Source organism: Kogia breviceps, chromosome 1, assembly GCF_026419965.1.
Source record: "Kogia breviceps isolate mKogBre1 chromosome 1, mKogBre1 haplotype 1, whole genome shotgun sequence".
In the NCBI taxonomy this organism is placed as follows: domain Eukaryota; kingdom Metazoa; phylum Chordata; class Mammalia; order Artiodactyla; family Physeteridae; genus Kogia; species Kogia breviceps.
In genome coordinates this window covers 67,215,430-67,242,908 of record NC_081310.1, presented here as the reverse complement: position 1 = coordinate 67,242,908, position 27,479 = coordinate 67,215,430, and the positions used below count along the sequence as shown (strand labels likewise).

The window sequence follows — 27,479 nt, the reverse complement described above, 5'->3', positions numbered from 1 at the left end:
AAAATAAGAGTTTGCCAGCTTTGTGTTAAAGAAAGTATCAGTGGACTGCCCACAGTACTGCTTGTTCTGTTTCTGATCAGCTCCAGGCATCAGCAGAATCCATGTAAGTGGAGAACAATTGCTTTGAACAGACATCCTCAAGATAACCCATAATTTTTCCTTTTGCTTCCTCTCTCTTAGTACTCTGATTAGAGGTTGGTCGTCTTTGACACCTGGAATTCAAGACTGGGTCAGGGGATGTTATGTTTGGGACCTGATCTCAAATGAAATATCTCTACCCAGTTAAGGAGTAATTTAAGACTTTTCCTATGGTGCTTATCCCAAAAGGTAGACAAGTGCAGAGAGGGCTGGAGTTAAACTGGGGCCAGGACAGGACATGAAAGGGAAATTTCTTTATGGATCAAAATATTTGCAGAGTTTCAGGCAGGCATGGTACCAACAGGACCCTCTGTTGACTGCTTCCTTCTGCTAAGCTCACCAGGGCATCAGGGTGGAGTGGCTCAGTATCAGGGACGATGTCTCCTGGAACATGTGGCCTAAATCACCTTATCTGAAGGTTGAAGTTCTCAAACTGTTCAAGCCAGAAAGGACTTTGAAGTCCCTGTAGCCCAGGGTCTGCCAGACTTTTAATTTCATGGTCTGTTAGGACTTGGGGGGGGGGGGGGGAATAAGGTTAAATAATAACAGATTGTCAATTTTTATTTTGCCTATTGAACAAATATAATATCTTCTGTCATCATTTCAAAAAACGGCACCTTAACATAAAAATATGAAAGACTTATTCTTACTCTTAACATAAAGGTTATATCCCAGTTCTTTCTTAGAACGTCAGTGTCAAGCTTACACCAACGTTACACAAATATATTAGAACATGTGTGTGGATGTGCATGCATCCAAATGCACACATGCTTATCATCATCCACCTTAGTTTTGCCTTATCACACAGGAGCTGTAGTGTGCTGATTGAGTACATGAACTCTGGGGTCAGAATACCTGAGTTCAAACACAGGCTATACTACTCATGGTCTGAAGAACCTCAGATGAGTTACTAACTTCTCTGAGCCTTGGTTTTATCATCTATTAAGAGATGGTGATTATACACTTTTCCAGATTTGTTATCAGGATTAAATGAGTTAATATTTGAAAAGAATTTGGCACAAAGGAAACACCTGGTAAATAACAGTCATTATTATTATATTTCCACAGACCAGGAAGTCTTCATAAACTGGCCTCTGGGAACTGCAGATAGAGCAATGGTTTCCTCTTCCAGATAAGGAGAAACTGTTCTAGAGGAGACGTGACTTGTCCAGCTAAGGTCCATGACCAGTTACTGAACATACTGAATAACGTGAGTAGAACTCAAGTCTCTTGACCAAGTATGATGTATCTCTGAAGTTTTCTAGAAAAAATTGAATTTGGCAAATGGCTGGAATCACTGGGCATCTGTCCAGTGTCTGGAGGGATGGGCAGGGAGCTAGCACTTTAGTGGGGCACAGTGAGGTCAGTCAAGAGCCACCAGGAAGTCTGGCTACTGCTGCCTTCCTTTCTCTTTCCTCCAACCCCAGAGAAAAATGAAAACAGGAGTAGGTTACCGCCTGGGGGTGAGGGGTGAGGGAGTCCCCACGTGAGGCAAGAGTAGGTGAGAAGTTGCGCTTTGCAAATCTTCCTCTTTCTTCCTTCAGTCCCACCACAGAACACACCTGCTGAGCCTCTCAGGTCCCGCCTCTCACAACTCAGCTGGGGGTGGCCCCCTCTGCTGCATGAGGTCCTGCCCTCCCAGTCACCAGTCACAGGGAGATGCCCCAACACTATGACTTGTTTTTGCTGTTGTGATTTGGGGGCTATTCCTCATTTCCTAAGCCTTGGTGAGGGCCACTGGGTCAGGTAGGGACTGCGTTTAGTGGCTGGTAACACACCCATGTCAGTGAGGCTGCCTTTCGATTTTACATGGCAGGAAATCAGGTTGCCTGAGGCAGACTCCTTCAGCCTCTCTGCTCCATCATCCTTTGCTTATGACTTTCATCCTCATGATTGCCTCCTGATCACATGTTCCAGGCAGGAAGAAGAAAAAAGACAATGATAAAAAAGGAAGGGGTGGGCCTATATCAGGAAATCCAACCTTTCTCACAAAAGCTCCAGCAGCTTCTGCAGATGCCTCATTGGTCAGAGCTATGTCAGAGCTCCTAGGTCCAAGGGAGGCTGGGAAATATGTTGTGTCTGGGCCACAAATTGTGATTTATTAGTAAGGAAAGAATGGATAATTGGTAAGAAACATTGTCTGCCAAGAAGGCATAATGAATAAAATTGAGGCTTTTTGTTTCCCTTTATCTCTAAAGTCTACTTCACCAGGTCACGTTTGAAGGAACTGTTAGTCCAGCTCCAGAGACCTTGACATCTATATGGGTCTTCACTGAAACCTCCATGCACATGTGCAGTAGGTCACACGGCACACCTAGCCAACCTTTTCTACAAGCCTCTTTATGCTATTATCTGCCTCCTCTCGGTACTGCTCCAATCTCCCTCTCTTGCTAAACAAAGTAAAACCGGTCTCTTTTCACTCACACCTCTGAACTCCTGTCCTATGTTTCCATGGTTTCCTTCAGTGGTCTCTGTGCCTTTTCTTGTGGAAATTGATTTGGTCTCTGGGCTTTTACAAGTCTAGGCCTGTACCCATCACCCCTATAAGCACAACCATGGCTAAAAACAAAGAATCTGGGAGATTACATTGGGGCCTGTAACACATCCTTTTATATTTCCCCAGCTACCCAGGTGATGAGTGAACCCATGTAAACTCCAGCCCTGCTTACACATACCACATCTGTAGACACCTGTCAGGGCCAGTGAGCCCCTCTCTGCCGCCATGGAGACCCGGCTGCAGCCTTCCCGCTCAGCCTCCTGCTCTCCTTGCACTCTGTTTTAGTCCAAATTTTCCCTCTCCACGTTCATACCCATCCTATTGGATTCAGCCCAGTAATTTTCATTCACTCCTTCAAAGGCCCGCTTAAGATTGACTCTGAGAAGGCTCTCTCAGTTAACCTCGCCTGCCTCCAAGCCAGCCAGTCCACGGTGCTACTCTGAAAGTAAGCCCCTGTTTTATATTATTTTTATTTGACTTGGTATTCAACTTTTGGATCTCATGTCTGTTTTCTTTATAGCTGTTTTCTCTCCACCATTAGACTGTGAGCAACCTGAGGGTACGGGTAGGGCCTGGGTCTCCTATCAACCCCTCAGAACAGGGGTCACTCTTTTTTTTCTAGCTGGTGTGTTTTGGGCACCTTCCATGTGTCAGACACTGAGGGAGGTGCTAAGGATATAAGGCAGATGCAGTCCCTGGCTTCCCTCTTCTGGTCCTTTTCCTGCCCCAGGACGGTGCTCTGCCTGATCCATCTGACTGACCACTGTCATGATGGAGATGTGGAAGCACATTGGGATTCAGCCCCCAGAGATGAGCCCCATCACTGTCTTCCTGGACCCCAAGTTTATACCGCTCTGGCAGCTCCTCTGAGAAGTCCCCAGGTCTCCTCCCAGTATCCCGGCTTCCAGTGTTCCTGTGTTGGTTCCGCCTGCCTGCCTACAGCACAGCCAGGGACTGAAGGAGCTTTTATTCCAAATGAGGGCAGTCAGCTGAATTTCCAAGTAACAGATTTTTTCCACTTCAATTTTTCTCTTTTGCCCAGATAACACATTCATTTTGTGGAAAAGGGATGGGGCAGTTCTTCTAAGGGTTAATGATTTTATGAGGAATACCTGGGGGATGGACAAGGCTCAGCCAAAGCCGTTCCCCTGTTGGGGGAGAAGGCAAGAGGAAGCAATGGAGAGGGCTCTCCAGCCCCCAAGGAAGACAGAGAGGATGAGGTCAAGTCAGGGGGCCAAGCCTTTTCTCCTCCTACCCCATTCGCCACCCACCATTCCTTCATCTCTTTCCCTTTATTTGTCTTCTTCTCTTTCTCTCTTCTTTCCTGTTTTCTTCTGTCCCTCTCCTTCTTTGTTCATGCATTCATTCATTCATGCATTCTCTCAGTGGGCATTGCTTTAGCAGCTGCTGTATGTTAAACACTGGGCTATAAGCTAAAAATACAGAGTCAAAAAGTCAAGGCTCAAGACTTTTATGGTCTAGGGCCTGTGGAGGGTGGGGCACCCAGATAACAGGCTGGGGGGAGGAGTGACAATTGGCAAAGAGAGTTAACTGCTAAGTCTCCAAGTACATTCAGAGTCTAAGGCAGTACATCTAAAACAGGGAAAACTGGGATCAACGAGACAAGACTCAGAGAACCTCTAGTGTGTATCCATGCCGCCTGGCTCATTAATCTCTCCTATCCTATCCTAGGCAGAGACATCTCAGTGGGAAAGAACATGGACTATGTGAGCAGGCTGCCCCCCATTCAAATCCCAGGTCTACCACTTTCTGTGATCATAACAAGTCACTTAATCTTTTATTTATTTATAACAGATTTTCTTTTTCTAGGGCCATTTTGGGTTCACAGCAAAATTCAGCAGAAAGTACAAAGAGTTCCCCATGTACACCTGCCTCCCCCTCCAGGCACAGCCTCCCCTACTATCAATATCCTGCACCAGAGCGGGACGTCTGTTACAGTCAAGGAACCTACACTGACACATCATTATCACCCAAAGTCCATAGTTTACCTTCAGGTTCACTCTCAGTGTTGTACATTCTATGGGTTTTGACAAGTGTGTAATGACATGTATCCACCAGTACACTGTCATACAGAAATAGTTTCACTGCCCAAAAAACTCTCTGTGTTTGCCTTCAGTTGGTCTTTTTATCCTCAATTTCTTCTTCTTTGGGCGATCATGGGGATAAAACGTGGTAATATATTGTACATGAGTGCCTTGCTTTAGCTGTGAGTTATTAGTATAATATTCTCATGAAAAGCCCAGAGGCCCTCCCCCAGTGGGCCCTGATCATATTGCACGGTATTGGAGGAAGGAATGAACCAGGTGGCGAGGGGTGAATGCTCTCCAGAACAGCGAGGTGACACGCTGTCTCAGCTGGTTGGGTGGTAGGCTACTTGGGGAGCAATAGTGGAAGGAGGATACGGAGATGCATGGGATTCCAAAGGGACTCTGGACTGCTCTTTGCTCCCGAAGTAACCCATCCAACTTTATCCAGGCAGTCCTCTGACTGCTCTTGGCAGGAATTTAGAGAGCCTGCGTGAGTCGGGTCCACGTGGCTGATGTGGGGAGGGAGGGAGGGAGGGACAGGGAGGACTCATGCCCAGGCTAGGCCACGCTGGCTTTGGAGAAATTGTTCCTGAAAGTCCCTGGCAGGAAGAGGGCTGCTGTAGGCTGTTAACCTGCCATGCAAATCGACAAGTAAACAGTCTCCAGTGAGAATCTCAGATGCCTGGTTCATTGCAGAGACCCAGACACTCATCCTGGGCTCCAGGTGGGGGCCAGCTAGAGGGAGCCTGTGCACAAGCCGAGGCAGAGCTGCTGGCCTCTCACCCCTCCCATATCCAGACAGGGATGCTGCCCAGGAGACCTCAGTCTCCTCCTGCCCCCAGACAGGCACAGGGAGAAGAAGACTTGACAATACAGATGGCACAAATATATCACCTGTTGTTCACATGGGAAAACTCATTCTAGGGTCTGCTTGGGCTGACTAGACAGAGCAAATGAACTGGACCCTGGTGCTAGAGACAGGGGTGGGCTGTGTGGTGTGCTTGGGATTACACCCTCAGTCTCCACCTCCATTGGGTCTGTCACCAGGCAGGGGCACAGCTGGGTTTGGGGGGATGCCAGGTACTTGCTGTATATATACTCAGAATTTATTGGCCTGTGGTAAGCAGGGGTGGGGAGGGAGAAGATGGAATGGAACACATCTGGTGACCTGATTTTTTTGTTTTCCTACTCTTGCTTGGTTGAGGGCTTTTGCTGTGCTTGGGGCTGGAGGAAGAAGTCTGGAAAATGGGATGAGGCCCTAGAAGGGAAGAGCGGGGACGGGGAGTGTACATTACTTGGCTGGGCTCAGACAGGGAGAGCCAGTTTGATCCTGGGAAGACCTTACAGAGTGGGAGGGGACTCAGTTTCCTTGTGTGAAGATTCGATGAGGGAGAAAAGTATGATCACATGAACATTCAGCAGCATTTCCAACAAAGACAAAATATGCAACCATATCCATGCATAAACCCAAAAGAAGTACATAAACACATACACCTTCAACTATAGTTGCAAACGCAGCCATCAACTGTACATACAATGAAAGCTCATACATCTTACTTACACGCATACTGCCTCTGAAACACAGGCAGCCATGTTCATGAAGACCAGAGGGAGTCACACTGACCCTAAAGATCAAGACCAACGTGCCTTGAACCATCATCACTCCTTGGATGTTGCAAAGCCTAATGCCCATCTCAAGTTTTCTGCGTACTTCCAGAGGGCATGCCTGCTTTTAATGAATCATATAGGCCAGGGTCCCCTGGCCATTCCTCACAACAATCTCTGTTCCACATCACCTCCATGCAGACTGAGGGCATGGCAGAAACACTCTCAAGTCTTCCATGATGTGGCAAACTTAGGAAGATTTGAAGAAATGAAGAAATTTACATTATAACAATGTAAAAAACTCAAATAATAGACATTTCTGTTCTTATTTTTTGTTGTTGTTGTTTTGTTTTTGTTTTTTTGTGGGACGCGGGCCTCTCACTGTTGTGGCCTCTCCCGTTGCGGAGCACAGGCTCCGGACGCCCAGGCTCAGCGGCCATGGCTCACGGACCCAGCCGCTCCGCGGCATGTGGGATCTTCCCGGACTGGGGCACGAACCTGCGTCCCCTGCATCGGCAGGCAGACTCTCAACCACTGCGCCACCAAGGAAGCTGTCTGTTCTTATTTTTAAAAACCTATTGGTCGGGCTTCCCTGGTGGCGCAGTGGTTGGGAGTCCGCCTGCCGATGCAGGGGACGCGGGTTCGTGCCCTGGTCCGGGAGGATCCCACATGCCGCGGAGCGGCTGGGCCCGTGAGCCATGGCCGCTGGGCCTGTGCGTCCGGAGCCTGTGCTCCGCAGCGGGAGAGGCCACAGCAGTGAGAGGCCCGCATAACGAAAAAAAAAAAAAAAAAAAAAAAAAAAAAAAAAAAAACCTATTGGTCACTCTCACAACTCCAGACCCAGACTCTCTCCACTTTATTCAGCAAATCTTCTTTCCCCTCTTCTCTGTTGTCTTCTTCTCAGGGACAAAATCCAAATTCCTCTCATTTTCTTGCATGGAGCAACTCAGCTGTCTCCAACCTCTGTCCCCAACCTTGGCTCCTGAACCCCCTTAGGATAGCCAAAAACTCACTGGAAACTCTGAAAATAGCCCCCATGAGTTGCTGATTAAGGCCATCTGCTTCTCCCATCTTCCTCTATCGGGGTAATATATATATATATATTATATATATATTATATATATAATATATATATAATATATATATTATATATATAATATATATATATAATATATATATACATCTTTATTGGAGTATAATTGCTTTACAATGGTGTGTTAGTTTCTGCTTTATAACAAAGTGAATCAGCTATACGTATACGTATATCCCCATATCTCCTCCCTCTTGCGTCTCCCTCCCACTCTCCCTATCCCACCCCTCTAGGTGGTCACAAAGTACCGAGCTGATCTCCCTGTGCTATGTGGCTGCTTCCCACTAGCTATCTATTTTACATTTGGTTGTGTATATATGTCCATGCCACTCTCTCACTTCGTCCCAGCTTACCCTTCCCCCTCCCCATGTCCTCAAGTCCATTCTCTACATCTATATCTTTATTCCTGTCCTTCCCCTAGGTTCTTAGGAACCATTTTTTTATTTTTATTTTTTAGATTCCATATATGTGTGTTAGCATATGGCATTTGGTTTTCTCTTTCTGACTTACTTCAGACTGTATGACAGTCTCTAGGTCCATCCACCTCACTACAAATAACTCAATTTCATTTCTTTTATGGCTGAATAATATTCCATTGTATATATGTGCCACATCTTCTTTATCCAGTCATCTGTCAATGGACACTTAGGTTCCTTCCATGTCCTATGGCTATTGCAAATAGAGCTGCAATAAACATTGGGGTACATGATTCTTTTTGAATTATGGTTTTCTCAGGGTATATGCGCAGGAGTGGGATTGCTGGGTCATATGGTAGTTCTATTTTTAGTTTTTTAAGGAACTTCCATACTGTTCTCCATAGAGGCTGTATCAATTTACATTCCCACCAACAGTGCAAGAGGGCTCCCTTTTCTCCACACCCTCTTCAGCATTTATTGTTTGTAGATTTTTTGAGGATGGCCATTCTGACTCGTGTGAGGCAATAACTCATTGTAGTTTTGATTTGCGTTTCTCTATGGATTAGTGATGTTGAGCATCCTTTCATGTGTTTGTTGGCAATCTGTATATCTTCTTTGAAGAAATGTCTATTTAGGTCTTCTGACCATTTTTGGATTGGGTTGTTTGTTTTTTTGATAGTGAGCTGTGTGAGCTGCTTGTAAATTTTGGAGATTAATCCTTTGGCAGTTGCTTCATTTACAAATATATTCTCCATTTTGAGGGTTGTCTTTTAGTCTTGTTTATGTTTTCCTTTGCAATGCAAAAGCTTTTAAGTTTCATTATGTCTCATTTGTTTATTTTTGTTTTTATACCCATTGCTCTAGTAGGTGGGTCAAAAAGGATCTTGCCATAATTTATGTCATAGAGTGTTCTGCTTATGTTTTCCTCTAAGAGCTTTATAGTGTCTGGCCTTACATTGAGATCTTTAATCCATTCTGAGTTTATTTTTGTGTATGGTGTTAGGGAGTGTTCTAATTTCATACTTTTACATGTAGCTGTCCAGTTTTCCCAGCACCACTTATTGAAGAGGCTGTCTTTTCTCCATTGTATTTTCTTGCCTCCTTTATCAAAAATAAGGTGACCATATGTGCATGGGTTTATCTCTGGGCTTTCTATCCTGTTCCATTGATCTATATTTCTGTTTTTGTGCCAGTACCATACTGTATTGATTACTGTAGCTTTGTAGTATAGTCTGAAGTCCAGGAGCCTGATTCCTCCAACTCTGTTTTTCTTTCTCAAGATTGCTTTGGCTATTCAGGGTCTTTTGTGTTTCCATACAAATTGTGAAATTTTTTGTTTTAGTTCTCTGAAAAATGCCATTGGTAGTTTGATAGGGATTGCATTGAATCTGTAGATTGCTTTGGCTAGTATAGTCATTTTCACAATGTCGATTCTTCCAGTCCAAGAACATGGTCTATCTCTCTATCTGCTTGTATCATCTTTAATTTCTTTCATGAGTGTCTTATAGTTTTCTGCATACAGGTCTTTTGTCTCCTTCGGTAGGTTTATTCTTAGGTATTTTATTGTTTTTGTTGCAGTGGTAAATGGCAGTATTTCCATAATTTCCCTTTCAGATTTTTCATCATTAGTGTATAGGAATGAAAGAGATATCTGTGTATTAATTTTGTATCCTACTACTTTACCAAATTCATTGATTAGCTCTAGTAGTTTTCTGGTAGCATCTTTAGGATTCTCTATGTATATTATCATGTCATCTGCAAACAGTGACAGCTTCATTTCTTCTTTTCCAGTTTGGATTCCTTTTATCTCTTCTTCTTCTCTGATTGCTGTGGCTAAAACTTCCAAAACTATGTTGAATAATAGTGGTGAGAGTGGGCAATCTTGTCTTATTCCTGATCTTAGAGGAAATGGTTTCAGTTTTTCAACAATGTTGGCTGTGGGTTTGTTATATATGGCCTTTATTATGTTGAGGTAAGTTCCCTCTATGCCTACTTTCTGGAGGGTTTTTATCATAGATGGGTGTTGAATTTTGTCAAAAGCTTTTTCTGCATCTATTGAGATGATCATATGGTTTTTCTCCTTCAATTTGTTAATATGGTTTATCACATTGATTGATTTGTTTATACTGAAGAACCCTTGCATTGCTGGGATAAACCCCACTTGATCATGGTGTATGATCCTTTTAATGTGCTGTTTGATTCTGTTTGCTAGTATTTTGTTGAGAACTTTTGCATCTATGTTCATCAGTGATATTGGCCTGTAGTTTTCTTTCTTTGTGATATCTTTGTCTGGTTTTGGTATCAGGGTGATGGTGGCCTCATAGAATGAGTTTGGGAGTGTTCCTCCCTCTGCTATATTTTTGGAAGAGTTTGAGAAGGACAGGTGTTAGCTCTTCTTTAAATGTTTGATAGAATTTGCCTGTGAAGCCACCTGGTCCTGGGCTTTTGTTTGGTGGAAGATTTTTAATCACAGTCTCAATTTCAGTGCTTGTGATTGGTTTGTTTATATTTTCTATTCCTTCCTGGTTCAGTCTTGGAAGATTGTGCTTTTCCAAGAATTTGTCCATTTCTTCCAGGTTGTCCATTTTATTCTCATATAGTTGCTTGTAGTAATCTCTCATGATCCTTTGTATTTCTGCAGTGTCAGTTGTTACTTCTCCTTTGTCATTTCTAATTCTATTGATTTGAGTCTTCTCTATTTTTTTTTTTTTTTTTTTTTTTTTTTTGCGGTACGTGGGCCTCTCACTGTTGTGGCCTCTCCCTTTGTGGAGTGCAGGCTCCGGACGTGCAGGCTCAGCGGCCATGGCTCACCGGCCCAGCCGCTCCGCGGCATGTGGGATCTTCCCAGACCGGGGCACGAACCTGCGTCCCCTGCATCAGCAGGCAGACTCCCAACCACTGCGCCACCAGGGAAGCCCGAGTGTTCTCTATTTTTTTTCTTGATGCATCTGGTTAATGGTTTGTCAATTTTGTTTATGTTCTCAAAGAACCAGCTTTTAATTTTATTGATCTTTGTTATTGTTTCCTTCATTTCTTTTTCATTTATTTCTGACCTCATCTTTATGACTTCTTTCCTTCTGCTAACTTTGGGGTTTTTTTGTTCTTCTTTCTCTAATTGCTTGAGGTGTAAGGTTAGGTTGTTTATTTGAGATTTTTCTTGTTGCTTGAGGTAGGATTGTACTGCTATAAACTTCCCTCTTAGAACTGCTTTTGCTGCATCCCATAGGTTTTGGGTCATCGTGTTTTCATTGTCATTTGTTTCTAGGTATTTTCTGATTTCCTCTTTGATTTCTTCAGTGATCTCTTGGTTATTTAGTAGTGTATTGTTTTGCCTCCATGTGTTTGTATTTTTTACAGATTTCTTTTCCTGTAACTGATTTGTAGTCTCATAGCGTTGTCATCAGAAAAGATACTTGATATGATTTCAATTTTCTTAAATTTACCAAGGCTTGATTTGTGACTCAGGATATGATCTATCTTGGAGAATGTTCCATGAGCACCTGAGAAGAAAGTGTATTCTGTTGTTTTTGGATGGAATGTCCTATAAATATCAATTAAGTCCATCTTGTTTAATGTGTCATTTAAAGCTTGTGTTTCCTTATTTATTTCATTTTGGGTGATCTGTCCATTGGTGAAAGTGGGGCGTTAAAGTCCCATACTATGATTGTGTTACTGTTGATTTCCCCTTTTATGGCTGTTAGCATTTGCCTTATGTATTGAGGTGCTCCTATGTTGGCTGCATAAATATTTGCAATTGTTATATCTTCTTCCTGGATTGATCCCTTGATCATTATGTAGTGTCCTTCTTTGTCTCTTTGTAGTAGTCTTTATTTTAAAGTCTATTTTGTCTGATATGAGAATTGCTACTCCAGCTTTCTTTTGATTTCCATTTGCATGGAATACCTTTTTCCAACCCCTCACTTTCAGTCTGTATGTGTCCCTATGTCTGAAGTGGGTCTCCTGTAGGCAGCATGTATACGGGTCTTATTTTTGTATCCATTCTATGGATACAGTCTATACAGCCAGTCTATGTCTTTTGGTGGGAGCATTTAATCCATTTACATTTAAGGTAGTTATCAGTATGTATGTTTCTATTACCATTGTCTTAATTGTTTTGAGTTTGTTATTGTAGGTCTCTTCCTTCTCTTGTGTTTCCTGCCTAGAGAAGTTCCTTTAGCATTTGTTGTAAAGCTGGTTTGGTGGTACTGATTTCTCTTAGCTTTTGCTTGTCTGTAAAGGTTTTAATTTCTTCATCGAATCTGAATGAGATCCTTGCTGGTTAGGGTAATATTGGTTGTAGGTTTTCCCTTTCATCACTTTAAATATGTCCTGCCACTCCCTCCTGGCTTGCAGAGTTTCTGCTGAAAGATCAGCTATTAACCTTATGGGGATTCCCTTGTATGTTATTTCTTACTTTTCCCTTGCTGCTTTTAATATTTTTTCTTTGTATTTAATTTTTAATAATTTGATTAATATGTGTCTTGGCATGTTTCTCCTTGGGTTTACCCTGTATGGGACTCTCTGCTCTTGCTGGACTTATTATTTCCTTTCCCAAATTAGGGAAGTTTTCAACTATAATCTCTTCAAATATTTCCTCAGTCCCTTTCTTTTTCTCTTCTTCTTCTGGGACCCCTATAATTCGAATGTTGGTGTGTTTAAGGTCATCCCAGAGGTCTCTGAGACTGTCCTCAATTCTTTTCATTCTTTTTTCTTTATTCTGCTCTGTGGTAGTTATTTCCACTATTTTATCTTCCATGTCACTTATCCATTCTTCTGCCTCAGTTATTCTGTGATTGATTCCTTGTAGAGAATTTTAAATTTCATTTATTGTGTTGTTCATCATTGTTTGTTTGCGCTTTAGTTCTTCTAGGTCTTTGTTAAATGTTTCTTGTATTTTCTCCATTCTATTTCCAAGATTTTTGGGTCATCTTTACTGTCATTAGTCTGAGTTGTTTTTCAGGTAGACTGCCTATTTCCTCTTCACTTGTTTGGTCTGGTGAGTTTTTACGGTGCTCCTTCATCTGCTCTGTGTTTCTCTGTCTTCTCATTTTGCTTAACTTATTGTGTCTGGGGTCCCCTTTCCACAGGCTGCAGGTTCGTAGTTCCCATTGTTTTTGATGTCTGCCCCCAGTGGCTATGGTTGGTTCAGTGTGTTGTGTAGGCTTCCTGGTGGAGGGGACTGGTGCCTGTGTTCTGGTGGATGAGGCTGGATCTTGTCTTTCTGGTGAGCAGGACCATGTCCGGCAGTGTGTTTTGGGGTGTCTGTGACCTTATTATGATTTTAGGCAGCCTCTCTGCTAATGGGTGGGGTTGTGTTCCTGTCTTGCTAGTTTTTTGGCATAGGGTGTCCAGCACTGTAGCTTGCTGGTTGTGAGTGGAGCTGGGTCTTAGCGCTGATATTGAGATCTCTGGGAGAGCTTTCACCATTTGATATTACATGGAGCCAGGAGGTCTCTAGTGGATCAATGTCTTGAATTCAGCTCTCCCACCTCAGAGGCACACAGTAATCTTGGTTGTAGGTTTTTCCCTTTCATCACTTTAAATATGTCCTGCCACTCCCTTCTGGCTTGCAGAGATTCTGCTGAAAGATCAGATGTTAACCTAGGGGGATTCCCTTGTATGTTATTTGTTGCTTTTCCTTTGCTGCTTTTAATATTTTTTCTTTGCATTCAATTTCTGATATTTTGATTAATATGTGTCTTGGCATGTTTCTCCTTGGATTTATCCTGTATGGGACTCTCTGTGCTTCCTGGACTTGATTGACTCTTTTCCCACATTAGGGAAATTTCCAACTATAATCTCTTCAAATATTTTCTCAGTCCCTTTCTTTTACTCTTCTTCTTCTGGGACCCCTATAATTCGAATGTTGGTGCATTTAATGTTGTCCCAGAGACCTCTGAGAATGTCTTCAATTCTTTTCATTCCTGTTTCTTTATTCTGCTTTGTGGTAGTTATTTCCACTATTTTATCTTCCAGGTCACTTATCCATTCTTCTGCCTCAGTTATTCTGTGATTGATTCCTTGTAGAGAATTTTAAATTTCATTTATTGTGTTGTTCATCATTGTTTGTTTGCTCTTTAGTTCTTCTAGGTCCTTGTTAGACGTTTCTTGTATTTTCTCCATTCTATTTCCAAGATTTTGGGTCATCTTTACTATCATTAGTCTGAGTTGTTTTTCAGGTAGACTGCCTATTTCCTCTTCATTTGTTTGGTCTGGTGGGTTTTTACCTTGCTCCTTCATCTACTTCATATTTCTCTGTCTTCACATTTTGTTTAACTTACTGTGTTTGGGGTCTCCTTTTCACAGGTTGCAGGTTCGTAGTTCCCACTGTTTTTGGTGTCTTGCCCCAGTGGGTGAGGTTGAACCAGTGGCTTATGCAAGCTTCCTGGTGGGAGGGAGTGGTGCCTGTGTTCTGTTGGGTGGGGCTGGATCTTGGATTTCTGGTGGGCAGGGTCATGTCCGGTGGTGTGTTTTGGGGTGTTTGTGAACTTAGTATTATTTTAGGCAGCCTCTCTGGTAATGGGTGAGGTTGTGTTCCTGTCTTACTAGTTTTTTGGCATGGGGTGTCCAGCACTGGAGCTTGCCGGCCGTTGGGTGGAGCTGGGTCTTAGCATTGAGATGGGGATCTCTGGGAGAGCTCTCACCGATTGATAGTACAAGGGGCTGGTGGTCCAATGTCCTGAACTCAGCTCTCCCACCTCAGAGGCTCAGGCCTGACACCAGGCCACAGCACCAAGACCCTGTCAGCCACACAGCTCAGAAGAAAAGGGAGAAAATAAGAAAGAATGAAAAAAATAAAATAAAAAATTTATTAAAAATTAAAAAAGTTTTAAAAAAAGAAAGGAAGAAAGAAGAGAGCAACCAAACAAAAAACAAATCCACCAATGATAAGAAACGCTAAAAACTATACTAAAAAAAAACCAAAATGGATAGACAGAACCCTAGGACAAATGTTAAAAGCAAAGCTATACAGACAAAAATCACACAAAGAAGCATACACATACACACTCACAAAAAGAGAGAAAGGAAAAAGATATATATAATCTACATATTTAAAAAAGGAAGAGAGCAAACAAATCTACCAATGATAATAAACTCTAAATAGTAATCTAAGGGCTTCCCTGGTGGCGCAGTGGTTGAGAATCCGCCTGCCGATGCAGGAGACACGGGTTCGTGCCCTGGTCCGGGAAGATCCCACATGCCGCGGAGCAACTAAGCCCGTGAGCCATGGCCACTAGGCCTGCGTGTCCGGAGGCTGTGCTCCGCAACGGGAGAGGCCACAACAGTGAGAGGCCCGCATACCGCAAAAAAAAAAAAAAAAAAATTAGTAATCTAAGATAAACATAAAACCAGAAACAAATTAGATGCAGAAAGCAAACCCCAAGTCTACAGCTGCTCCCAAAGTCCAACGCCTCAATTTTGGAAACATTCGTTGTCTATTCAGGTATTCCACAGATGCCAGGTACATCAAATTGATTGTGGAGATCTAATCCGCTGCTCCTGAGACTGCTGGGAGAAATTTCCCTTTCTCTTCTTTGTTCACACAGCTCCTGGGGTTCAGCTTTGTATTTGGCCTCGCCTCTGAGTGTAGGTCAGCTGAGGGCATCTGTTCAGACAGGATGGGGTTAAAGTAGCAGCTGATTAGGGACCTCTGGCTCACTCAGGCGGGGGCGGGAGGGAGGGGTACTGATGCGGGGCGAGCCTGCGGCTGCAGAGGCCACCATGATGTTGCACCAGCCTGAGGCGCACTGTGTGTTCTCCCAGGGAAGTTGTTCCTGGATCACGGGATGCTGGCAGTGGCGGGCTGCACAGGTTCCCGGGAGGGGAGGTGTGGAGAGTGACCTGTGATCGCACACAGGCTTCTTGGTGGCTGCAGCAGCAGCCTTAGCATCTCATGCCTGTCTCTGGTGTCCGCGCTGATAGCCACGGCTTGCTCCCATCTCTGGAGCTTGTTTAGGTGGTGCTCTGAATCCCCTCTCCTTGCAAACCCCGAAACAATGGTTTCTTGCCTCTTAGGCAGGTCCAGACTTTTTCCCGGACTCCCTCCCAGCTAGCTGTGGTGCACTAGCCCCTTCAGGCTGTGTTCATGCAGCCAACCCCAGTCCTCTCCCTGGGATCCAACCTCTGGAGCCCAAGCCTCAGCTCCCAGTCCCTACCCACCCTGGCAGGTGAGCAGACAAGCCTCTCAGGCTGGTGAGTGCTGGTCAGCATCAATCCTCTGTGTGGCAATCTCTCCGCTTTGCCCTCTGCACCCTGTTGCTGCGCTGTCCTCCGCGGCTCCAAAGCTTCCCCCCTTCCACCTCCCCCCCACCGTCTCTGACAGTGAAGGGGCTTCCTAGTGTGTGGAAACTTTTCCTCCTTCACAGCTCCCTCCCAGAGAGGCAGGTCCCATCCCTATTCTTTTGTCTCTGTTTTTTCTTTTTTCTCTTGCCCTACCCAAGTACATGGGGAGTTTCTTGCCTTTTGGGAAATCTGAGATCTTCTGCCAGCATTCAGTAGGAGCTGCTCCACATGTAGATGTATTTCTGATGTATTTGTGGGGAGGAAGGTGATCTCCACGTCTCACTCCTCCACCATCTTGAAGGTCCTTTCAAGGGTAGTTTCTGTTTTTCTAGTTGAACCTAAATATGCAAATACACACTTAGCCACAGAAGCACAGAACTCTCTGTCCATGTCACCAGACAGGTTAGGCAGAAGACAAAGTCATCTCTGCCATGCTCAGGTCAGTAAGCTAAGTCTAACCTTCTGCCTCCTCCCCCTCCCCCTCCCCACTTCCCACTTCCCACTTCAAGGATTCTATGGGCTCTTCTAACCATGGACTTATTAATTTATAAAGTCAACATCACTGAGAGTCTGTTTATGCCAACCAGTTTTCTTGGGATACAAAGATGAATGAAACGAAGCCATGGAACATAAGGAGCTCAAATCATAGATGCGGGGGGCAGATAAGTACAAGGGTAATCTTGATTTAATGAGATTAAGCCTGTGATATGGAAGTAAAATGTGCTGCTGGAAAACAGACGAAGGGTAATTTAATCAGTTTGGCAGTGGAAGTATGGAGAAGGTGTGCAGGATGAGTAAAAGTTCATCACTTAAAAAAGAGGAGGTGTCACTGGGGACCAAACCAAGCCATCATTCATTCATTCATTCATCCATTCATACCTTCACTCACTAATTTTTAGGACTGTGACAAGCAATAAAAAAGACAGACAGACTTTACTTTTAATGGAAACTTTAACACACATGCAAGTGTTCTGGAAGGGGAAGCTGAGTGAGATGAACCTCTCTAAGTAGGTGACACTTAGGCTGAGACCTAAAGGAAGATTAAGCATTAGCTAGGTGAAAAAGAGTGGAAACATGTTCAGGCAGAGGAAGGAACATGTTCGAATCTGAAAGTGAGAAAGAGTTTCATGCTTATGAGAAACAGCAAGATGTCTGGCATCATTGATGCTAAGAGACACGGAGGAGAGTGCCATGAAATGAGACTAAGGAAGTAGAAGGGTCCAGACTTATTAAGGGATTCCCCCAACACACACACTTCCCCCTGATATGGTTGTGTGCAGGATTAGGGGGAACACTAAGAAGACAGAGCCTGGAGTTTAACTCTATGAGTTGAGTTCAACTCTATGAGATTAAAGAGTTTTGGGCTGGGAGCTCCTCTGCATCCAGTCACTTGGTATGGGAGATGTGGTCTAGTAAGAATACAAGTGTAAGCCAACAGAGCTGCAACCTTGGTATACTGTAGCCGTGTCACATGAAGGCATGGGATTCTCCTCCCTTAAAGACTCACCATCATGGCTGCTACAGGGCCATGGATCAACAGGATGTCATGCAGTATCAGACAGGGATGCATCAGTCAAATGTGACCAGCCTACAAATAAGACACCATATAACACTCAAAGGTGGCCAAAGAAAGGACCTGATGGTGGCCTGGCATATTCTCAAGTTCCCCCCTTCTTTTGGCATTTGAATGCAGATTGACTTTCTTGGACTAAGTGACCACTGTGGTCCTTAGGCCCAAAAAGGTACAGATTGAGGCTCAAGTGGTTAGTGTGAATAGTAAACAGAGGCAAGTCCTTATTTTTATTCCAAACTTGTAGCATTAGTCATACAAGTTACACTAAATGTTTTTGATGGGACACCATCAAAAGCATTTAGGCTAGGAAATGTAAGAATCAGAATTATGTTTGTAAAAGATTACTTTGAATACTGGTGAATTCAAAGTATTCATGGACTACTTCGGAATGCATTAAAGGAGAGAAAGAGAATAAAGCCAGAGAGACTAATTAGGAGGTTTTATTACTTAGAAATGCTTTCAGCTTCAAGTAAGAGAATACCCAACATAGTTTAAACTTCGGTTTAACAAGAAGTCAGGAAATCAGGCATCCCCAAGGGATGGTTGGGCAGATCAATAATATCATTAAAGACCCGAGCTTGTTCTGTCCTTCCACTCCACCACTGTCCATGTGTTGGCTTTTTATTCTCTTGCTTGTCCCCTCATGGTTGCAAGATGATTGTCTTATCTCAAGACACGATAATCTTATTGAAGGCAGAGAAAAGGAGGAAGGAACAGTGCTAGCCACCATCTGTTCCTTTTCTCAGAAAAGCAAAACTTCCCCAGAAGCTCATCACAGATGTCTCCTTACATCTCACTTGTCAGAATTGGATCACAATGCCCCTCTAACTGCAAACAAGACTGCAAAATTGAAAATCTGGATTGTACATTATAATTCAGTACCTAAAGCTAGACACATTGCTGCCTGGAGCAAAATTGGGGTTCTCATAGCCAGGTGAAAAGAGAAATGACTGTTGAGTAGGAAATAAACAGCAATGGTCACAGAGGCAAGAGAAGAGGGCCCCAGATAAGATACATTGGAGATAGAGATATTTAAAATGTGGAGGTTACAGAACTTGGTGATGGGACGAGCAGAATAAGGAGGGGAAGAGGAAAAGGTTGATTTCCAGGTTATCAGTTTGGGCAGACAATGGATTATAATGTCATCGGAAAATATGAGAAAAAAACACAGATGTGGGGAAGATGAAGAGCCTACTTTTAGACATTTTGAGTTTGAGGAGTTTGCATATATCCAAGTATTAATATCATGTATGTAGGTGGATATATCACTCTGGAGCACAGGATTAAGGTCTGGGTTATAGATATGGATCTGAGAATCATTGGAAGCCATGGGAGTAAAGGGGTTTATTAGAGAGGATGCTTTGGGATACACAGAAATAAATACAGCTCAAACAAGGTTAAGGAGAGAAAAAGAACAAATTTGGCTCACACAGCAGGAAATATACAGGATGGGGCTAAATTTTGGTCCAAGAGCATCTAATACTGATACTCAGATCTGGAAGCTGGTTTTTTTCTCTTCCCTCCAGCTCCCACTTTTCTTTATCTTTTATAAGATAACAAACCATTTCTGTGTATATTACTTCATTATATCCTCATGACTATCCTTTGAAGCAGGTATATTATTGTCCCCACTTTAAACATGAAAAGTCAAAGCCTAAAAGATTGTGTCCTGTCCTCACTCAAGAAGGGAAAGGAATTTAGATTTGCAGTCTGCAAGGGACGTGAATCTCTGACTCTCAGAGCTCCTAGACCTTTAGCTATGGGCAGAAAGGGCCTTTCAATGAAGCTGTAAATTATTTCCTTCTTGTTGTCGTGTAGACAAGCATGAGTGATGATTGTCTCTCTCTTGCAACAACTCACTGAAGGTCAGCAGGAACTGACCAACACAAGTCAACATCCCAACATTTTTCTATCAAGCCCCCTAAATCACCACTCCTGGAGTTTTGACTTTTGTCAACAACAAATCATGGGAATGATTTGAGCATGTATAAAAAATGAATAAGATCCAGGAAAGCAGAAAAGATGTAAGATACAGAAAATAGAGGTGCAAAGGTGGTAGAGCGTGGGGTCCATAGCACCAGTGGAAAGACTGGCCTCACAAGCTGCCTTCCATTGTAACAGGAAGGCCAGAAGAGAGGATGGGAAAGGATACAAGGAGAATTGTATATATCTATGTCAGCTTGCTCTACCCCATTTCAATCCCTTTCTGTATTACCTTTCTCTGTTATAGAGGCTGGAAAAAGCAAAGCTAAAATTTCTGGTGCCCCTTGCAGCTAGGAGTGTCCATGGGATGAGTTCTAGTCAATGGGAGTAGCTGAAATCCTAGAGGTGGCTTTCCCTTCCTGAATAAAATGGCAAAGCATCTCTAGCAGTGGGCATTTTCCTTCCCACCTTTTTATTTCCTCCCCTTTTCTTGGCTGGGCATTGGCTTTGATGCCTGGATATCCAGCAGTTATCTTGCAACCATGAGGAGAAAGTTCACACACTAAGGATGATGGAACAGGAAGATAGAGCCTGGTACTTTAATGATCTCCTTGAGCAACTGCACTTGCCCTGTACTATCTATCTCCACACATTTTGTTTCAATGAGGCCTGGTTTATGTATACCCCTGGGGCCTCTGGGATGCCTCCTTTTATTCGTGGATGCACTCCTCTGACAGCTGTGGACACAATACTAATGGCAGTAGATGCTGGGGCTCATTGGGCCATGCCATAGAACATGTAGGTGTCAAGACTCCTGTATAAGTACAACAGGAGACCAGAAGGAGCTGGGTTAGCAGACCTAGAGGAGCTTCTCTTTGGAAGGGGGTAGGGAAGACAAGAGAGACACGCTATGTAGCAGAAAGAGCAGTTGACTGGGATTAGTTATCCTGGTCCTAGCCCTCAGCCTGCCACTAACTATCTGTGTGACCTCTCTGGGCCGCAGCCTATAAAATGAAGGATTTGAGCTAGATCAGTTGTTCTCAACTTTACCCCAAAGAAGAAGAACTCTATATTTTTTCAAAGACTTTCGATCTACCTAACTGCATTTATCAAACTATTTATATTCCTATGAGAATACTCTGGATATAATTCCAGCCAAAAGCAAAGAAAAACAACTTTTAAATTTAGCCTGTTCAGTCTTATCATAGGATAAAATTTCCATTAGTTATTTGGAAAGTTGTAAATGCCTCTCAGGTCCACATGATTATCTTTGAGGACTCGTCATAATCTAGGGATTCGCCTAGGAGATCTCTGAGGTCCAATTCCCTCTCCCATGATGCTGGAGCCCTGTACCCCTCAGCAGCCAGTGGAGGTACATTTTCCATTCTGCTCATAAGCTCAGTTCTGATTTCCAGTGCCAGGAGCTATCTTATTTCCTTGATGAAAAACAAGCCTGTCCTAATGGCACATTCCTGCTGGCCTGAGAGTACCTCATTTGCCCTGCGTGTCTGCCAGCCCTCTTCAAAGGTGATCTTTTTCTACCTTATCCCACCTCTTTCCTCATGCCAAGAGGGAGCTGTCTCACCTAAACCTTCATCTCAATTACCCTGCTGTGCAACCTTCTGACCTGAGAGACCTGGAGACCCTCTCAGCCAGTCTGAGGAATGAGCCCTGATCCTTTCCCTCAAGTAGCTCCATCTGTTGTTGAAGAGAGAGGGGCAGAGACTCTCAATCCAGTTGAGTAACTGCTGTGATGGAGAATCCAATTTGCTGCTGAAGCACTTAATGGTCAATTCTGCTTGGACATGGGAAGGCCAGAGAGAGGTGGGAGAGAAGGTGATATCTGAGTAGAGCCTGAAGGGTGAAGGGAGAGCCAGGGCAACATTTGAAGATCAGTGCCACAAAGGAAGGTTGGGTTGGCCTGGGGAAGGGCAGGGCTTGCATGCTGGTTCATAACTCATTTGCCTGACAACTTTATTTAAGGCCTCCCTCCCTCCCTCCCTGCCTTCCTTCCTCTCATAAATATTTATTGAGCATCTTTTTTTGTGTCAGGTATCCTTTAGGTGGTAGAAACAAATATGAATAAGACATGTCTTGTCTTGAAGGAGCAGACACTCAGGAGTCAAGGATATATCCACTCTATTCCTGCTCCTTAGAAGGGACTGATAAGGATTGTTCCTCAGCATCCTCTCTGACCCCGACACCTCACTGCTCTAGAGGAGTCCAGGCCTGGACAGAGGAAGAGTGGCATGCTCAGGAGGCATGGGCAGTTAGTGGAGAGCCTGTGGTGGGATCCTCATAAAATAATCCTCAGTGATGCTGTAATCCTAGTAGATCCTGGAGGAGAGAGGCCAGCACCAATCAACTCTGTTCAACAAACTTTACCAAGGATCTCCTAAGGCCAGTGCTACTGTTGGGGTTCCCGGGGAGAGGAAGTATTCCTTTCCCCTCAAAGCATGCACATTAAAGTTGTTGAGACAAGTACACAGTGAGAATGTTAGGGAGAGTAAGATAACTTCCCTGGGAGAGGTACAAAAACCAGGGAGCTCAGAGGCAGGGAAGAGCCTACCCAGCCAGAATGGTTAAAAATGGAGACAGCAGCTATTGAGATGAGCCTTCTCATCAGTTAGGACAGCCTTTGGCTACATGTGACAGAAGGCTGATTACTGAGGTTTAACAAATAGGTGTTTGTTTTTCTCTTGTAACAAAAAGTGTGGTGGGAGGCCCGTGCAGGTCTCAAAGATGTCATCAAGGACCCAGGCCCCCTCTGTCTTCTGGGCCAGCATCCTTAATATGTAGCCTTCTTGGGTTGGAAGTTGGCTTCTCCGCCCCCAGGCATCAATCACATCATAGACTTTCAGGGGAGCAAGACAGTGAAAAGCAAAAGACACATGCCAGATATATTACCACTCTGCCTCCTCCTTTTTTGTTTAAAAAAATGTATATCTCATTGGCCAGAACTGTGTCACATTATCACCTCTAGCAACAAAGAAGCCTGGAAAATCACTATTTTTAGGATGGCACATTGATCTCCCTTCTCCAAACAAAAGCAATGTACTGTAAATGAGGCAGAAGGGGAGCACAGATATGGGCTGGACAGCAAGCAGTGTCAGCCAGAACCCTAAAGAATCAGTAGAACCTGCTAGAATGAAGTGTGGAAAGACTTCCAGGCTGAGGAAAGAGCAGGAGCAAAGGAGCAGGGTGGGAATGTGCAGGGCATGTGGGGGGCACCACATATATTCCAGTTCAGCTGGAACATAGGGTGTGACTAGTGGCAAGAATGGACTCTCTCACCTCGTCCCAGCTTCCCCTTCTCCCTCCCCGTGTCCTCAAGTCCATTCTCTACATCTGTGTCTTTATTCCTGTCCTTCCTGGGACTAATTTCTTGAACAAACACTAACTATGTGTCAGACACTGTGCTAAGCACTTTCTAAATAGTAATCAGTTAGTCCTCATAACAGCCCTATTGGTTAGGTACAATATTACCAATGTGTTACAGATAAGGAAACTGAAGTACAGAGAGGTTAAGTAACTTGCCCAAGGCTCCACAGTCACTCACAGCAGAGTCAGATTTTGAGCCCGAGTCCACATTCTCAAGGACCTCAGTGTGAGGCCACTGTGTGGAAGCTTCAGGAAGTTCTCTGGGTCACAGAAGACATGCTCTCTAAGGGGATGGTCAAAGATGCCAAGGGCTAGGAGGGAGTTAAGCATGGACACGGCTGACCTCTGTGACCTCCAAGGACTGTCTCTCACCCTATGCTCTATCCAGGGCTGCTAGGAGTCTAAAATGGATTAATGGGAATGAAGGTGCTTTGATAAAGTTGGGCCGTGCTCCCTGAATACAAGGTCATGCCATTCCCCAGGTTGGCCAGCACTGGAATATCAATGAGGTCTTCTAGTGAGACTGCAGGTTAAGGACACTGAGAGGCAGGGAAATTATTTGCATTCTGGCCCTGCCTGCCTGCCCTCCATTCCTGACCTTCCCCAACTCCAGGAGGGTGAGAGGGGAGAGTGAGGCAGAAAGGAGTAAGCAGGCAGTCAACACAGGAAAAGACAGGCTGCCCTTAAAACGACAACCAAAAGTCCCCTCCTGACTTAGAGGTTTGGTCTATGCGCTGAGCTTTTGGATTAAACTGATACCCTTTGGCCCATCCTGCCTGCTGGGCACAGGGTTTGTTTTCCCAGCAGATCACTTCAGCCTGACCTGAAATTTTTCTAGCAGAGGGTCAGTGCAGACCAGGAAGAGGGCCTGGGGCAAGAAGAGATAGTAGCACCAGTCTTGCAGAACGGGCGGAGGTCCTGGGGGTGGTGGGGGGTCTCTGGCATTTTGTCAGAGGAGCCAGGAAGACAGGCTCGATTCCTACTTCTCCCCAAGCCGACAGCTGGGTGAGACAGCTCCAGAACCCAGCCTGCAGACTCACTTCAGTTGTTCTGTTTCCATCTGTCGTGGACTGACTGCCTCAGGAGCTGCGGTGTGGTGGACAGAGATGAACTCTCTGTCAGAGGCAGTGTGGAGCATGGCTGGGGAGATGTCTGGGTCCAGGAGGGGCTGTGTGTACAGGAGATGCAGCTGCCATCTAAAGACAAATTACAGGGAGGCAGAGGATGGAGAGAAGGGATGGAGGTGGCTCCTGAAGCCTTGGGGAAGGAGAAAAGGAAGCTCAATTAGGACAGTGAAGAAAAAATAAACACACAGAGTAGAAAAAGGAAGGAAGAAAGTAAACAAAGGAGCTTTTTGCATCCTCCTGGAGGGTGAAATAGAGAAGATAGCTTCACTGCTAAACTTCAGCAAGAAGCATTGGGTTAGATCTTAGATTTCAGGGGGGGGGGGGCCCACCCACCTTTATCCACTGGCATGGTTGCACAGTGAGACATCTTCCTTAGAAACTGGAAGGAGAGATGGGCTCTGAATACATGCAGGGAAACGGGCCTAGGGATCTCCAGAAGGCCTTCTAAGTAGACTTTACAGTTTCCTCAGAGCCAGGGAAAGAAGAGAGAAGCAAGAACTGGGAGGAAGGAGGGCAGAACTGACATTAATTGAAGGCCACAGTGTAGGCTCCCTGCTGACGTTCTGTCACTGAATGCAGACACTGGCCCCCGTGCAGGGGCTAGATCTCTCTTTCACAAGGGAATAATCTGAATGCTATACAAGGTCAAATGGCAATTAAGTAGCAGAATCAGGATTTGAACTCTAGTCTGGCACAAATGCCTATGATCTTTCCACCAGGGTACTTCTTGGAAAAAGGCAGTAGGAGGAGGCTTAGTGGGAGTCGAGGAAGAGAGCCTGCTATAGTGGAAAGAATGCTGAACCTCAAAGACCAAGGTCAAATATCTGGATCTGATGTGCAAGAGATGTCTTATGACCTTGGACAAATAATTTCCATCTCCTAGTCTCAGTTTCCTGTATTATAAAGTGAGAGCTTGGGCTAGGTGCTCTCTAAAGCCTTTACTGTCTCTAAGCACATAATGTTTAGTTGGAACCTGCTTCCGTTTACTGCAGTAGCTTTCTCTTTCCTACTTCTGGTATTATGTTCTATTCTGGGCATGTGAACTAGGGGTGGGTACCCCTTCCTGCAGCCCATTCAAGATTGAGGGCAGAGACTAGAAATTATGATGACACTTTCTAACGTGGTATGATCAATTAATTAACCAAAGAAATAAACAAATATGTATGAAACTTACCATGTGCTTGACACGGTGCTTAGTTGGTGAAACAAAGGAGAATGAGACTTGACCTCCATGTCCAAGGAGCTTACTGGCTAATGGGAAACCCACATCCACAAAGGATATTTGCCAAGTGTGATCAGAAATCGCTGACGCTTTATGGAAAAGCTTGGTAAGCCATGCCCATTCCAGCCCAGGCTCCTCCACTCAGAGATGTATGTGAGCCAAGGTCAAGGGTGTTTGGGACCACACCTTCTCTATTTTGTCAGCTGTACCTTTGGCCTCTTGGATGCTGGCCACCTCTGACATTGGCACCCACGTTGTTGAAATCGTAGTCAATTGTCTCTGAGTGTGGTTGCCAGTCTCTGGGGGAACCTGGGACAACTTGTTCATGGCCAGTGGACAGTGATAGGTGTGGCCATGGGGCAAGCATGGAGCGGTGTGGCCACACTCAGGAGGGCTTGAGACAGGCAGGGACCCAGGACCCTTTGCTGCAGTGCTTGTACCTGGACACACGTCTCCTCGAGCAACAGAACACAAAGAAACTATAAGGGACTAAAAATAAATGTGTGCATGCACAACTGGGACAAACTCTGGACAACAAGATATAAAGAGACCAAAAGGCCCAACTGCCACTTCCAAAGAGCCGGGAGCAAAATCAAGGAGTTGGGAGCAAAAGCAGGGTATTGCGCGTGACCCCTGCACACACCACCACCTAAGTGGTGGGCAAACCACTTAAGCCACCCCTCAGGCCTGACCCCTGGACACACTCCTACCCTCAGCGCCTATTAGGAAACAGCTTGCCCTGCCCCCACCCCAGCGAGCGAGCGAGCGAGCAATCAAGGGAAACTGTTGTTTGTTCCCTGCTGCAGGAGGGGCCCCAATAAAGCCTTGCCTGAATTTCTTGTCTGGCCTCTGATCAATTTCTATTGATTAAGAAGGCCAAAATACCTGGTCGGCAAAAGGCTGAACAACCTGACTGTGGAAGGGAAAATTTGGGGAGGATGAGACCACTGATGCAGAAGTAGAGGTGGAGGGCCTTCCTGCCAGAGGGGATGAGAATGTTTACAGGCCTAGAGGAGAGAAAGCAAGAGTCTTGTTCCAAGGATTGCAAATAAACACTTGACTTGGCTGGAGGGTAGAGATAGTACTGAAGCGGAAGGCAAAGCCAGCTGCAAAGGGACTCAGAAGTGATGCTGGGGGTCTGCACTTTATCCTGAGAGTAACAGGGGAGCTGTCCCTCCTGCTTTTGTCCAGAACAGCCCCTTCTGTGGCCATTTCCCTTTCCTGCCTTTCTTTACAGGGCTCCCAGGTACCTAGGATAAACTCCTTTTAAGCTTGGCCTGGTTAAATCTTGCCCATCCTCCAAGGCCCTGTTCAGATTCCCTTTCCTCCAAGAAGGCTTCTTGGACTGCCTCATTTCATTTATTCATTCATTTAACAAATGTGCATTAAGGTCCTCCAGTGGACCAGGCACTGTGCTAGGCACTGGCCATGAAGAAGCAGATATGGTTCCCATCCTTGTGCAGTCTGTGGAGCACAATGTTTTGGAAACCTCGGTGATATCTCCTCTTTTGATCTCCTCTAGGTGCCCCACCAATGAGGCTGTCAAGGACCATTCCATGAGAAGTCCCCTCCCTCCTAGACAGAGAGCAACTCGGGGTAGAGACCAGGCCTCCTCATCTCTGTATTCTAGAGGTGGTTGGTACAGTTCTGGGCACTTGAGATGCTCAGCCCGCATTGTAGAGATATCTGGCTTTCCAACAGCTTTAAGCGAAGTGGAAAGTTCCCCTGGCTGACACCTACCCTTTCCCTATCCTCCCCAATTCCAGCACAGCTCCTCTGCAGAGAAAAGAGATGGAAGCTCCAGCTGAACCTTTAGCCCCAGGATGCAGAAAGAGAACAGAGAAAGGAGAAAACGCCTGGGCTGGATGCCAGCCCGGATGCTTTGGGCCAAGCTGGGAGTTCTTGGTCCTCTGCACTCTGGAATGTGGCAAGGGCTTGCCAGATTGGCTTGGAGCAGCTCCTCCCCAAAAGCCACTGGCTCCTCACCCTGAACAGAGCCACGCTGGCAGCTCCTCCTGGGCCCTCCTCACAGTGCACTGGTGCCCCATGCTGGACAGAAAGCAGGCCCTGATCTCATTCCCTCCTGAGGGTTTGTGTATCACTGATGGAGAGGCCTCAGAAGGCCTTGCATGGGGGTGAGCCTTGGGCATGGCCCCTGAGCTTTCTCCACTCTGAC

General features: G+C 44.9%; 1 protein-coding gene across 2 annotated transcripts in view; it reads left to right on the top strand.

Moving 5' to 3' along the window:
- The window catches only part of PRELP (proline and arginine rich end leucine rich repeat protein), a 78,953-nt gene that overhangs the window by 13,156 nt on the left and 38,318 nt on the right, over positions 1-27,479 (top strand). Inside the window, exons 2-3 of one of the 2 annotated variants that reach the window (XM_067033539.1) lie at positions 1,207-1,348; positions 2,996-3,080. The gene's annotated coding sequence lies outside the window, so the exon portion shown is untranslated. The remainder of the gene's footprint in view (positions 1-1,206; positions 1,349-2,995; positions 3,081-27,479) is intronic. The other variant, XM_067033533.1, reaches the window with a different exon arrangement.